The following is an 8,983-nucleotide window of genomic DNA, read 5'->3' on the forward strand; positions in this document are numbered from 1 at the left end:
GGTTTAGTACAGTTGACATTTTTTTTTTTTTAAGATTTTCAATCTAAGGTTGAATCTGTGGATGTGGGACTCATATGATATGGAGAGCTGACTGTACAAAAATGGTGGTGAGGGAAACAAATTCAGATATATACATACTAACAGTTCAAAACAAAGAAGATGGGCTGGGCTTGTGGCTCAGTGGTAGAGCATTCGCCTAGAATGTGTGAGGCCCTGGGTTCAATTCTCAGCACCACATAAAAATAAAGAGAATAAAGGTATAAAAAAATAAAACAAAGAATAATTTTTCTAATTTGTAGCAAAAGAGGAAAACAAATATTTATTAAAACTTGGCAATTTCCCAAGCACCAGGCTAAGGTTTTATATCATCTCATTTGCTATAAAAATAAATACTTACAAGGAAATGAACTTTGAAAAGTTAAATAACTCATCCAAGGTCACATAACTAATAAATGGCCGAACTGTTTTTTTTTTCCCCAAGTATCATCTAAATCCAAAGTCCATACTCTATTCACTATGATATGAGAGAAAAATACCATAATTTTGTGAATGGCTAGTTCCAATGTAATTTTCTAGAAATTCTCATTTCAAGACCTTGGCCTGTAATGCACAAATCCTTGTCACTGAGTCAGGCTGACATGTGGGTGGTTAGGGTTGGGCACTCTTTGCACCTGTCTGAGGGCCACATGGCTGGTTTTTGCTAAAACACTGCCAAGACAGGCCCCAGAGGCAGCGGTATTTCAGTTGTTGGTGAGCTGATTCCTAGATGTACACTTTCTAATCCATTTATAAAGTGCTCTGGGATTCCTCTGGATGAAATGTGTCCTATAAATGTAATTTGTAGTTTCATTTGCCCTATAGTTTGGAGCTGCCTGGTGATTTAATTCTCAGTGCACTATATTTTTAAAAGTGTATTTAAAGAGCATCTTTTATCTTAGTGATCAAGTCTCTAAATTGCTCTTTCAGAAGTTTCCAAAACAAAAGGAAGTTCTATAGAAATTTTTCAATACAAACATTTCTTACCTCTGGACTTAGTTCTACTTGGTACTTTATACTTTCTTGCTAGTCTCCTCTCCTTCAAATTGCTGTACAGTGAAAGAACTTTTTAGTATAATGAAATATAAAAAATTACATGTTTGCCTCATTCTAAATTCCTAATATGCAATTGAAAAACAAGAGTGTTTTCTGCAGTAGTAAAGACAAACCACATTTTAACTGTATTTATTTTCTGAAAGCATAGAAAATTAAGCATATCCCAAGGGATCATAAGGTAACTTTCAGGGGAGGAGAGCAGAAAAATTGAACCTAAAATGTTAGAAGCAAGAGATCTGGTCTGTGGCTGTACTATTGTAACTACATATTGTTTTACAGCCCTGAACAAATCATGTCATCAATCTGAGATGCCATCAATGTGGTGATAGGAGGCTGAAGTTAGCAGTTTCCTCATGTGTAAAATGGGAGTGTTAGACATCAAAAAAACTTTATGAAGCTTATAAATTGACGTCATGTATTGTAGATAATCAGGTAACTTTATGGTATACTTGAAGTCCTATTAGTACACAGTCCATTGACTGAAACATCAATCATTTTTGTATTTGTGTGTATGTGCCTGGGTATACGTCTATGTTACAATTTGGATATGAAGTGTCCCCAAAAAGTTCCTGTTAGTACAGGAATATTCAGAGGTAAAATGATTATGGGAGTTGTAACCTATTCAGGTTGAGAGGACTGATTGAGTGGACATTGTAGGCCATTGTAGGCATGGCTAAAGGAAGAAGGTCAATGCAGGCATGCCCTGAAAGGACACATTTTCCCTGTGGTTTCTTCCCCCTTCTTTGGTCTGCTTCCTGATTTCACCATGAGCTTAGCAGCTTTCCTTTGCTGGGCGTTCCCCCATGATGTGCTGACTCATTTGGGGCTCAGGGAAATGGAGTTGTTCACCTGTGGATGAGACCTCTGAAACTGAGTCCCAAATAAACTTACACTCCTCTAAGTTGCTCTTCTTGGGTATTGTTGTCCCAGCAATGTAAAAGCTGACTCAAACAGAAATTGATAACAAGAAGTGAGGTTGTTTCTGACTAACCAGACCAGGTGGATCAAAATATTTTGGAGCTGGTTTACAGGAAGAATTTTGAAAAGTTTAGAGATGAAAACTAGAAAAGCTTTAGAATATTATAAAAGTAGAATTTCAAGGAGGATTCTAGTGGGAGCTCAGAATACCAGAATGCTGGAAGGACTGTGGAGAGTAAAGACAGATCTCATGAGGTTTCAGAGGAAAATGGGGACTCTGTTGGGAATTAGAATAGAGGTAACTCAATTTATATTATGGTAAAGAACTTGGCTATATTTTGCCAATGTCCTGAGACTTCAAGGCTAATTAAAAAGGTATGGATTAATTAATCTGGCAGAAGAAATTTCAAGGCAGCACATCATTAGCCAGTGGCATGAACATTGCTGGAAGCTTTAGCCAGGTTTCTTGCAAGAATTGGGAATAGAAAACAGCTAAAATATTTTTAAAACTTGAAGTTTTATTAGGAAAATGCATATAAAACTGGGGCCAAGGAAAATGTGTTTGTAAGAGATTATAGCTCCTAAGGAGATACTGAGTACTTTGCACAGATAAAATAGGAAAGATGTCCCAAGGGCATCTCAGAATTTATAAAACAACACCCGATACAGGCTCCAGGGTACAGAAGAGAAAATTCCTTTGAAAAGAGACCATGGTACAGGGGCTGTAAGGAAGCTGTGAAGGCATGCAAAGGCTGCTGCAGTTGTGATTCTGGGGGTCTCAATTATTGCACAAGATGGTAGCAGATCTTGGTGTTATCCACATGATGATGGCTCTATAGAAATGCAGGATGCTTGAATTAAGGGTCATGGAGGCTTTCATCAAGATTTCAGAGGAAGGCCTGGAGGCCAGACAAAGTGTAGCAGGTTGAAGTTCCTGCAGACTGCACCTGAGAGGGCAATACATGAAGCTGCGAAGGTGAAGCCAAAGCTGGAATGGAGACCCCAGGTATTTAGAGTAACATGGACTGTCTTTTGCTTGTGGAGAAAACCAGGTTAAAAGAGAGCCCTATGCACTGCAACAAAAAAGGCAAAAGGGGTGGGGTTATCCAATCCCTTTGGAAATGACATCTCATCATGTGTCATAGATGCAGAGTTACAGGTAGAGTTATGGGACTGTTTGCCTGACTGGGCTTTAAACGTGCTTTGGCCTATTCCTTCTTTCTATGCCACTATGCCTCAATTTTGAAATGAGACTCTTTACTCTATGACACTGTATATTGGACATAGGTAATTTGTTTTTTTGGTATTTATAGGGGCTCACAGCCAAGAGTTTGCCTTGGGTCCTAGAGAAGACTTTGAACTTGGACAATGCTAAAATTGTTAAGATTCTTGGGTTTCTTGGAGATGAACTGAATACATTCGCACTGGGAGACAGACATGAGCTTTTGGGGACCAGGGGAATATTATTATGGTTTGGAAATGAGCCATCCCCCAAAAGTTTTTGTTAATGCAAGGATTTTCAGAGGTGAAATTGTTAGATAATGAGAGCTCTAATCTATTCATGCCATTTTAGTTTCAATGGACTGATTGTGGGGTAACTGTAGGCAGGTGGTGCATGGCTGGGAGAGGTGAGTCACTGGAGGTATGTCATGGAAGTGTTCATTTTCTCTGCAGCCTCTTTCCCCTTCTCTCTGCTTACTGACTCTGTTAGAGATAAGCATCTTTCCTCTGCTGGACCCTTCACCCATTATATGCTAACTCAACTTGGACCCAGAAAAATGGAGGTGACCTCTATTGACTGAGACCTTTGAAACTGTGAGGGCCCAATAATCTTTCCTCCTTTAAGTTCTTCTCACTGTGTATTTTGGTCACAGCAATGCAAAAACTGACTAAAATATGTGTGTGTGTGTGTGTGTGTGTGTGTGTGTGTGTGTGTAGATTTTAGAATAGAAGAGACATTTATAAGTGAAATAATTTAGCCCCTCTTCTAATACTATTACTCCCATCCAGTAGAGATCTAGACTAAGTTAACTTAGTCTTCCTCTGAGGCTAACCCTTTTGTAAATTTACCTGCTTACCATAAATTTTTCTACAATCTAAAAGTTTCTTAATCAATTGCTGTTGTCTTTGGTAGGGGACATTACCACAAGAAATATTGTTGAGTCAACAAACTGAGTCATTGCTTGAATTTAGTTTATAAGGTTAATTTCTTTTTCCAAAAATACTTGGAGGAATTTTACCTAGAATCTTCACATCATGATGAAATGATGAAGTTGAAAAATTTTTAAAAAGCAGCAGCAGCTCTTTGTCCTTTATGACTTTTGACTCTTTTTACTACATTTTTTTGAAATTAATTTTCAGATATCATTTTGTTATATTTCCTTTCCATCTCCCTTGAAGAAATTCACAGCCCTCTACATATGATAACAATATAAGATAGGCAAGGACTTCAGAGAATGCGGTTTTATGTATTTGAATGAACAACTGATCTTAGTTGTAGATATGAAATGAGCAGGTTGATTAAGAATGGGACATAAAGTCATCAAATAAGAAGATTTCATCTCAAGTTCAGTATCTCACTGGGAGGCATCTCTGTTTCTTTCTACAACTGAAGAATTACACAAAAACTTCTGATTCATCTTAATAATAATAAGTTCAGTATGATTCATGTGTCCCATTTTGGAGGGTTTACTGTTCTTAGATGTGAATAATATAAAAGCCTTTATAATAAATAGAAGGCAGAAATATTATTTTATTGAGATCTAAGGTAGATTTCTTTGCATTTAGAATTTGATTGTACAATACCCAAAGTAGAGGGATACAAAAGCATTTGACTTTAAGGAAGATTTAAATGGCATATATTTACCTATTTAAGAAAGCAAATTGAATGTGCATCTACATTTGAATATTGCTCACAAAGAAGAAGGATAATTTAGTTATTTCACTATGATATAACCCAGGAATATCTGTGAGCAATGTATGGGCATAGAGTTGAATCAATAAATTGGTATGCAATATTATTTGTTCATTCATTGATCAATGTTTATTTTAAAATTCCCACTACCTGTTATTCTGCGTAAAATTACCATGTCTTGAGAATACAACAATGAGCAAAAGCATATAGGGTTCAGACTCATGAATCTAACAGAGAGACATAAATCAGGTAATCATGCTCATGAATATCAGTAACAAACTGATACAGGTTCTGAGAAAGAATCATGGTTCTAGACTAATAATCAGTTATATACTTACCAGCTTTCTAAATATGCCCCATTATCCAGTTTAGGAATCCCCGACTGACACACCCCCTTTATTTCTTTTCATAAGAAGACAAAAGACTAGGTAAAGCACCTCCTCGCTTCCCAATCCTTTCTCTTCAGGGCTGCTCTCAGGGGGTATACCTATACAATTATCCACCAGGGTGAGGCAAAGCTGTGGCTAAAAGAACATATCCTCCACTGTACTAGAGACCCAGAGGACTAGTGAACAGCATACTGCTGGTGATTCCCAAGAGTTGCTTGTGCATTCCACTTCCATTTTTCAGTGGTATCCTGTTGATACCTAAAAATTGGCCAGGCAGAGAGAATTTCAATTCCAAAAACAAAATGCTGTAAGTTAAGATCCTTTTCCCTCCAGAAGGCTGTTTTATCACCGTACTAATGCAGAGGTCTTCAAAGTTTGAAAACTATCTTAATATCCTGCAAGAAGGTTGCTATATATTGAGGTACAGGTAGTCAATATGCAAGATCTAAGGGCAATATTCCTACTTATGCAAAATGGAAGCCTATCTTGGCTAATCACTTCTCAGAGCTATATATAGCAGCAAAGCCTCTGAGGATGACCTCAGTGCTCTGAAGAAGAGCAGCTGTTCTTTCTCCAATCTGCTGCCCTATACTTGCTGAGCACAGATTGAACTGGAACACTATCAGACTGAAGGCCAGGCATCCCATAACTTATATGAAAAATTGTAGGACATCAATTGCACAACAGTCCCACATAGGCATCACAACAAACAAGACAAGTCCTTAGCAGAATAACCTCATGAGGCAAGTCTACACATCATAAATTTTACTTTTGATAAAAATTGTGGAATGATTCACTCAACCCCCAATCTATCGCCTTTCAGTAAGATTTGAAAGATTAAACCTCTACTTCCCAGAGCTCCTTTTAACAAATTATTTATGGTAATTCCACCCATTAGATGGACTTCCATTAAGATCTGGAAGTTTTAAGACAGCCAGAGTTTGTGGAAAAATGAGATTTTCCTAAAGCAATATTCCAACTTCCAATATCTTCCTTCCAGTGTTAAGAGCCAGTTTTCATAATGGTTTCTTGTTTCTGGCTATCTGACGCTGCAGGGTATTTTTGAACTTAATTCTAGTACTGATCTCCAGTGAAAAAGGCTCTTCTGAGTCCGTCCTGCAAATATCTAGAAACAATTTCTATAATCTAAGCCTAAAACATGTACTTTAAGGCCTTTCTATGATTTTATTACCATCTAATTATCTAGATTAATTTTTTTCTTCTGCATATAACTAATGGTTTCTGTTTCTAATAGTGACAAAATATTTGGAGCAAGAAGTTTACACTTTTTAAGACTGAGCATCTGGAATTGTCTGACATGGTTTGGACTAAAGACAGTAGTGATTTAGTTCCACAAGAAAATGGAATACACAAAGTAAATGCTACAAAATGACCAAAGAAAGTCTTAAATTATCATACATTTTCAGCTGAAATAAAGGCTGGGTGTTGTTAGAATGATAGTTTCTAAAATCAGTCTTTACAAGGACAGAGAGAAATACACACACTGGTAGCTTGTATTTATACCTGATATAGAAGAAAGAGGACGGGGAGAGGAAGGAAGGGGAACAAATAAAAGAGAAAGAAGAAAACGGGTGATGATGAGGAAGAGAATAAGTGGAAAGGGGAGAAAGGAAGAAAGAAAGAAAAAGAAGAGGAAAGAAAGGAAGAAGAATGAAGTGAGGGAGAAAGTAGGTGAGATGGGGGAAGAGAGGGGGGAAGAAGAAGGAGATGGAAGAGGAAGAAGAGGATAAAAAAGGAGGGAGAAACACAGAGAGCAATGAAATCAAAGTTTTAAATTCTTAGCTTGAGGTATTATAAAGGATCAGGTGTTTTTATGATTGCTCTAAAATGTTTTTGTACTAAGATGATACAGATAAAATTCAAAGGCAAAGTCCGATCATGTAAGTTTGTGAAACATCATATAAATGATGTTTATCCTTATTAGGTCCCTTATGTAATAATTGTGCAAAGACATGGGTTCTCACAATTGAAGTGAACATACTTAGGTGGATTCAAAAGATTTTAATTTCTCTGGTTTTCTAAACCTCATTAATCAGACAGCAACACAAGATGGCAGCCACCACGGGTTTGGGAATAAAGGTCCCTGGCAACTTCTGACTGCTGGAAGAATTCAAAGAAGGCCAGAAAGGAGTAGGAGAGGGCAAATTAGCTGTGGTATAGAAGATGACAAAGACATAACACAAGAGGGACAGGGACAATAATTGGGCCTCCAAGAAAAATTTATGAAAACAAAATATACAGCCTTAAAATACCTCTCTTTGTAAGATTTATAACAAAAAATTAATATGAATGGAGCTAATAATTCTAACGGAGTGGTGGACCCAAAATCCGTATCAGTACTAGCAAAATGGCAGAATTCACATAGCACAAAGTTGTTCTGCAAGAGCTGCAGTGCTTAATGATGTCTGAAGAAAATACGAAACTCCTGGAAGGACAGTGGTAAGTAATTAATCAAAAAGTAAAACCACAGGCCCTCATCCCTGTTCCATTTAAGCAGTCTTCATTTCCCACCATAGTAAATTTTCTAGATACATCTTGTAGATCTCAAAGTACTGGAAAGGAAACTCCCATTCATAGGCAATTTATCTTAAGATACTGTAAATGATACCAACTTTTTGGTCCATCTGAAATATGTAAGTTGTGCTATTACAAATCATCCTGTCAAGTGTAACCACTTTCCATGTAGTTAAACTTCTGTGATCAAGAAAGTCTATTTAAGTTGATTCCCATCATAACCATTGGGGCACATCTAACTCATCTGTGAAAAGATGCATCACACAATCACCTGGCTACTGATTACTTGGCCTGGGGATTCTGCCTTCTCCCCCAAATCTCTTGCCTGCACCAGCCCTGGGACAGCCCTCCAATGGGAGACTTGCTATAGTAGAGTAAAGGTTTCATGTCACAACGTGGGGACTACTGCTGGGTGTGGGGAGTGCTTTGCCTGCAGCCTGGTTTCTCTGTTAAGTCCTAAATGATGCCCCTTCCAAGCTATCATCATGCCCTATTCTTTTCCACTCCTATCCTTGGCTGAAGTATAAATTGGTAACCTCTGCCTTCTCTGAAAATGGCCTTCAGTGAGGAATTCAGGGTTTTATCCATCTCTCTTCTTCCCCACCTTTCTCAAGGGGTGTTGTGTTTTCCCTCCTGCTCAAATCCCTTGTCCTACAATTCTATACCACCCTTCATTGCTTTGGCCAGAAGCCATCAGGTAAGGTTGGAAAGTCTCTGTTCTCTTTCCATTAATTTTGGAAACGCATACATTTACTCTGTACCAGACTTGGAAATGAGTATTAGGTCCTGGGTTCTGCCACTCAGTCACCCTCAGCTGATGCCTCTTGGGCTCAGGTTTTCACAGGGTGAACAGGGCAGTCACCAGGGTTACACAGACCTGCCAGAACTCATAGTCCCTGCTGGCTAGATCTGGAGAGAGGCCACATGTAAGTACTTGTAAGTACATAGGGTCCCTCTGGATTATTTCCTCTTCTTGTAACAACTTTGCTTTTAGACAGTGCAAAGGCACGAACGGGTTTTATTGGATTGCCTCTACCAACTATGTGGGTCCAGTGTGAAATCTAACAACTGAAACCAGAGGAACCTGGACTTGGCAAAGACTCTGGGTTTTAGTGCCACTGCTTCCTACATGCTC

General features: G+C 38.1%; 1 pseudogene; it reads left to right on the forward strand.

Moving 5' to 3' along the window:
• The first annotated feature begins 7,383 nt into the window (after positions 1 to 7,383).
• On the forward strand, positions 7,384 to 7,777 carry LOC114098972 (ubiquitin-conjugating enzyme E2 variant 1 pseudogene; annotated as a pseudogene).
• Positions 7,778 to 8,983: the final 1,206 nt, after the last annotated feature.

Source organism: Marmota flaviventris, chromosome 8 (genome assembly GCF_047511675.1).
Source record: "Marmota flaviventris isolate mMarFla1 chromosome 8, mMarFla1.hap1, whole genome shotgun sequence".
NCBI classification, from domain to species: Eukaryota; Metazoa; Chordata; class Mammalia; order Rodentia; family Sciuridae; genus Marmota; species Marmota flaviventris.